Below are 6,879 nucleotides of genomic sequence, written 5' to 3' on the forward strand. Positions count from 1 at the left end.
CCCCCCCCCCCCCCCCCCCGCTCCATAAATCGAAATACTCTTTTTGTCTTTGATCATTTCACATAGTATGTACATGCAACAGACATCTGAAAATTTTCGCATGAAATTATCGCAAATAATAACAAATAATACAATAATAATTATAAATAAATAATTAAATTGGTATAATGTATTGAGCAATTATAAAGAAAAGTCGGTATAAATAAAATTGGAAATAAAAATAAAAATAATCAGAGTTAAATGAGGTAAAATCGCACGCAACAAATTTTTTATTAATAAGAAATTTGTATTTATTTATTTATTTATTGTGATAATTATTTAGAATACGGGTATCACTACGAAACTTTATAAAAGTATGTTTATTCGACATGTTTTTACTCAAAATGAATGAACCTGGCAGAAAAATGTGATAGCATGCTTCACGAAGCGAATTTTTAAATGTTTGGACTACAGTTTGGAAACATTACCGAATGCTCCCATGTATCATTTTATCCTTGTATTTAACATTGAATAATAAGGTAATACACGAGGACACTCGGTGATATTTACATTACGCAATTCTAATAACTATTTAGATAAAGAAAACTTATTTTCCTAACCTGAATAATCGCTTCATAAGAAAAACTATCGCATAATTCTACTACATTCATTTTGAATGGAAACGTATCGAATGAATATATTTTTATCAAGTTTTGCGATGACATCCATATTCTAAAGCTACATTCCGAAAATTTTACTCGAAATATTATAGTATACGTTATATGTCCTATATATTTTGAGTAAAATTTTCCTCGGAAAGGATTTGGAATATAGCTTAAGTATTGTGAATTGTATTTGAACCCCATTTCTCATTCACGATATGAAACTGTCCAAAGTTCACAAAAAATTTTGAGATTACGGATCTTTCGTTGTAATCATGTAGCTCCGTAAATATCGAATCGATATTTTAAGTACAGATTTATAAAGTAGAGATTTTAAGCTACAAAATGTTTTTTTAACGTCTCATTTTGGCCTTATTTTTGTAGAAGTTACACTTATTCAAAGTTTATCAATTTTTCGAAGGCGTGAGAGGTGATGTTTTAATTTCCGCGGGTAGTGTATATAAAATTATGCATAATTATGTTATAAGCAATTTTTTTTACATTTTTTCAAACTTGTTTTTTTCTAAAATAAACAATGCGAAAATTATCTTTTTAATTATTTTTTTATGTTTTCATTTACTATTATTATTTCTATTACACTAAAAAGTAATTTTACAAAAAAGAAGAATGTATGAACATGGACATATTTCATATATAATTATGTATGTTTATGAATATTTATGTTTATACATATTTATACATATTCATGTATGAAAATTTTTTAGATATATTATATAACCGGTTATTCATTGATAATTTTTTAATAATAATTTTTTTTTAATCCATGTTTACGTCATCTTTCAAATTAAATAAAACAAAAAATCAACGCAAAATCTCTTTTTTTATACTTTCTTTAAAGTATATTCATTAATGCGTAACTCCGGTATACATATACGCCGCATCTATCAAAAACTTAATTTATTAAGTATTAGACATCTACATTCTGACAACATTAGAACGATATCGCAAACGTCATACAATTAGGTTTTTTTATTTAATTTGAAAGACGACGTAAACATGGATTAAAAAAAAATTATTATTAAAAAATCATCAATGAATAACCGGTTACATAATATATCTAAAAAAATTTTCATACATAAATATGTATAAATATGTATAAACATAAATATTCATAAACATACATAATTATATATGAAATATGTCCATGTTCATACATTCTTCTTTTTTGTAAAATTACTTTTTAGTGTAATAGAAATAATAATAGTAAATGAAAACATAAAAAAATAATTAAAAAGATAATTTTCGCATTGTTTGTTTTAGAAAAAAACAAGTTTGAAAAAATGTAAAAAAAATTGCTTAATTAGTGAACATTAGAAATGAAAATGATCAAATTTTACGATAATTTATTCGGTAATTTACGGTAAATTAGTCAGAAATTTATGTAGGTTGGTAAAATGATAATTTTAAAAAATTATAAAGATAAAGTAATTTGATTTAAGAGTATTTAGTCATTAAGTTAAAAAGTTGAAAAACACTTTATTTAATTTAAATTTTCATTTCCATACTATATATTGATAGAATAATTAAAAAACTATAGATACGTAGTAACTAGAGAAATTTCAAATAAATTTTTTATTAAAATTTTTAAAACAAAAATGTACTGTACCTGTGACAGTAGTCCTTAAAAGTTAAGAAGTAAACTTAACTATATTTTTCATACTTCCTAAACTTATAGTCTACGTAATAAGTAGAAAAACTTTAAATAAATTTTTTCATTTTGAAAACAAAAAGTGTGATAAGTACATAATCTTATATTTTTCATATCTTATAAACTTATTATAATACTTTTATTTGCTTGCTATTTTACTTTTTAGCGATTATCATGTTTTTACTAGAGTGAAAACAAAAATAATATAATCACATATGAGATAAATGATAACGACTATGTACAAGCGGTACAGCGTACAGCCAATACAGCAATTGACATTTAGTGAGCTTTGTTCTGATTAAATTATACTCTACTGAAAAAGATCACGTAATTTGAAAAATCAGAAGATATTAAAAATGATTTTATTTATCATATGATTTTAATTTTATAGTTATTAAATTTTAAATTTTAAATAAATTAAATAATTAATTAAATGATAGAAATAGAAGAAAAAAATATTTATATATCATCTAATTTTAAAATTTTATACATAACAAATATAGTTTATTTGTGCATAAAATTATAAAAAACAAATTTTATCAAAATTATAATATATAATTTTATCAAAATAAATTATCATTTTACCGCAATTTTACCGTAAGTAATTGTAAGATTAAATTTTATAGTATTTTTGCATCTCTGGTAAACATGTTAAAAACTGTAAGCTTATTAGCTACGGCGTTACATTTTGCCGCACGGCAAACGTTTCCACGTCTAGTGTGCAAGAATCATAATGGCTCTTGCACACTATGATGCACGACAAGCGATACACGATGTGCAACATCCAGGTTGCCTTCACTCGAGTGCTATCTGTATATCATTTTATTTGTTGTGTCATCAAATGTTAAACGAAGATAAATAATACATGGATGCACCCGGATAAATTTCCGAACACAGTCCAATAAACTGAAGATGACTAACAAGGATAAAATAATACATAGATGCACTCGAGAAGACAATCTGGATGTCGCGTATCGCGTGTCACACATCGCGTTGGTGTGCAAGAGCCATAAGTCGGCACCACTTTCTGGCATAAATATTCAAACAAGAACAGCATCTGAACCGAAAGATGCGTCTGCCGACAAGTACGACTTTCAATCACAGAACTGTGTTAGCATTTTAAGACATTACTCAAGCATTTTAAGACATTACTCAAGATCGTAAAATAAAAGAACTATGAATATCGGCTTAAATAATGTGATGATTTTTTTAGTATTACGCGAAAGTAAGAGAATTTCGAGTGTCGGCACAGATTTCGATCCGACAGAAGAGCCATCGCAAGTAACAGAATAAAAATTAGATTATCACTGATGCAGGTAGTGTTGATTCTTTAATATTGTTTATTCTGAAAATGTATCACATGAAAAATAAGAATATTTTAGAGATGCAAGAATATTTTAGAGACGTTTTGGGTATTCGATATAATAACATTTAGTTTCAAAATTGAAGTTTAGTTATTATATTTAATACATCTTGACAATATACAAAAAATAATATTTTACTGAGATGGCACATTAACATTTCTTCGGTATAATCACAGTATATTCACAGTATAAAAATAAAATATTAGCATGATGTCATGTGTTGTCTGGGTATTTACTATGTTAGGTTTTATTGTTATGTTTAAAGTAAACGAACTATATCAGTAAAAACTTTGTACTGTCTACTGTTATGAAAAAAATATTAGAAATCCGAAATATTTACATTTTGTATTAAAAAATTAATTTTTTTAAATCCTTGCATTTTTGCCGTATATCTTATAAAAGTGAGATATATAAGGGGGAGAGCTATTCATATAGGGGGAGGAGGGATATGTATGGCTCATAAAAAATGTTCAAATAATACATATAAGACATAAAATGACACAATAACTTATAAAATGCGTTTATAACATTTTATTAAGAAATAAGAATGATAAATATGCATATGAAGTAATAAATAATAATTACAATCTTCCCAGATTTACAAGTGTTATGACATGAGGCACATATTTTATGTAATATTTATTGTACTGAATTCTATCGCACTTTGTATGCTTTGGGCATAAATCCCGCTTGTTAAAAATGCCGTATATCCCAAACAGATCGGATATACAAGACAACGAACTAAACAAAGAATACAAGAGCAAAGTATTTGTATTTTGTTATACAACATGCTTTACTACTATTCCACACTCATATATCACGAAATAACCACTAAGTTTTTTGCACGTTAACGTCCTACAATAATAATTTTATGTAAATTATAATTTATAATGATGCTACTTAACACAGTGACAAATATCACGATTCAATTCACAATAATTTCATTAATATTAATAGTAAGTAACTCATCAAAATCATAACACAATATTAATATAATATAAAAGTATGTAACGAAGTAATTGCGGGAAAATTATCCCCACTCCTTCTATTTTCTCTGACTTCTGCGACGTAAATGTCACGCGGCGTACTTGCCAGAGTTACCCTATAGATGTTATTAGTCTTTACTGTAGTTTTGCGTTATTTTTATTATACACCATTGCATCAATTGACAGGTCCAATCATAATACCATTTTTGATATGATATTTTGGACTTTATAGCATTTTATACAGCACAATTAATATAATTACTGTAATTACAATTAATATAATTACTCAAAAATTTATCGCTGCTAACTCATTTATATGGCGAGCGACAAGCGATATCATGAACACTTATTTTTAGTATTTTGTGCTGTCTGAATTCTTAAGTCCTAGACACAATGCAAAGGAATAACGATAGCGATAGAAATAACGATTTCAATCTATCAGAAACTGTATTCTAGTATATCTGATTTCTGATAGGTTGAAATCGTGTTATTTCTTGTTATCGCTATTTCTTCGCATTGTGTCTAGGGTTTTACAGGCGTCAAAGTCCTCGCTCTCGAGCAATGCATTTAGCAATAAAGTGAGTATAAAGTGGGGATAGGAAGGCATAACGTACACGCGGGGACACAAACCATCAACGTTCTGATAAGCTTTAATGATGATTTATCCACACACACAATGTAGGAACAAATAATAGAATGCTCACACATGTAACGGATACATGTATAGTGTACTGTAATTTGTCCAAAGATTGAGTCTCGTTGAATATACATTATTGCAGTGTTCAAATGCCTAACATCATACATAACACATATTTGAGAGTTAATAATGAATAATACAGTCGGTAAATATTATTTTATTTATTATGTAATGAGAAGAGAAGAAAAAATTACGCCTGAAAATCGCGAGATTAATTTCTGTTCTCTGATGAACGTTTCTTTGTATGAGGATGATAAATGGACGTATGATAAAATGGCTTCTTTTATTATATATGTAAAAATGAAATTACAAAATTTGCTTGTTTTTTTTTCTGAAATTATCGTTTTGATATTGAATAATAATAAACGTAATATATTCAAATGTACAGTGATGTGATTTTAAATAAAAATTACGGCCTCGCGATATTGCCATATAAAAACTTATATATTTTCTTATAAACATATTTGTAATATTAATCCTTTGCATGATTATAAATAATATTAATTGTCGTTTGTGATAATATGTAACTGCCGCCGTTTATATCGCCGCCAAATTATCGATAAAGAGAACATAAACGCATATGAAATTGTTTAAAGATTATTCTTTCTAAAAGAAAATAGAACAAAATGCTAAATGCATGTATTAATTAAAAAAAAAACAACTTTAATGAACAGTTTCTTTGTTTGATAATAACTGAATGTAATGGTTTCTTTCAACATACATGGGTAAAAAGATAAAATTACAAAACTTATATCTTTTTTTTTAAATTATCGATTCAATACTATTACAAGCAACAGACGTACCTGATCGTGAATAACAGTGCAATGTACTTAATTATATCCGCGATACTGCCACGTATCAGATGGTATCAGCTCTTAGGAGAACCTGTTCTAGCTCGCAACGGTGCAACTAAAGATAACACTAACTGCCGCCGTCCAGATCGTGTGAGAATATGTACTATATAAGCTGACACTCCAAGCTCCAACACGAGGAAATGCAGATATATATGTGAGTCATGATGAATTGTGGAAACGGTATCTTCGAGATTCTTTCTCCATCAAATACGGTAGATGTCATGACTCTGCAAAAAACAATACTCAGAAAAATCTAAATTAACAAGATAAGATCTCGTACGCTCATGTATGCATATTAACATGCGTATACGAATTTAAGTGCTAAGTGACTGTCCAAGTAACATTCTGTTCATCTAAATATTATTAATTGTTCGATCACAAGATGCTTTGCGTATTATATTAAATGTACATATGTACATACCTTAAAACAATAAAAGAAAAACCATTCTTATCATTGCAAAATACTAAACAAATATTAATATAAAAAACTGAATGAACGAGGAAAATAACGCAGGCAATAACATTTATTTGTTAAATTAAACATTTAATCATTAAATAAAAATTAGCAATAAGAATAAAATTATATCATTATAATAAAAGCAAACATTACTTTATTTTAATGTACAGGAAACCGGGACACCATGAGTCACAAAAATTTAAATTCTCAA

General features: G+C 27.2%; 1 protein-coding gene across 2 annotated transcripts in view; it reads right to left on the bottom strand.

The window, feature by feature from the left end:
* LOC108692468 (cytochrome P450 6A1-like) overlaps positions 1 to 6,366 on the bottom strand; it is a 22,317-nt gene extending 15,951 nt beyond the window's left edge. For both annotated transcript variants that reach the window (XM_018200725.1, XM_018200724.1), the window contains exon 1: positions 6,161 to 6,366. The gene's annotated coding sequence lies outside the window, so the exon portion shown is untranslated. The remainder of the gene's footprint in view (positions 1 to 6,160) is intronic.
* Positions 6,367 to 6,879: the final 513 nt, after the last annotated feature.

Source organism: Atta colombica, unplaced genomic scaffold (assembly GCF_001594045.1).
Source record: "Atta colombica isolate Treedump-2 unplaced genomic scaffold, Acol1.0 scaffold72, whole genome shotgun sequence".
Taxonomy (NCBI): Eukaryota; Metazoa; Arthropoda; class Insecta; order Hymenoptera; family Formicidae; genus Atta; species Atta colombica.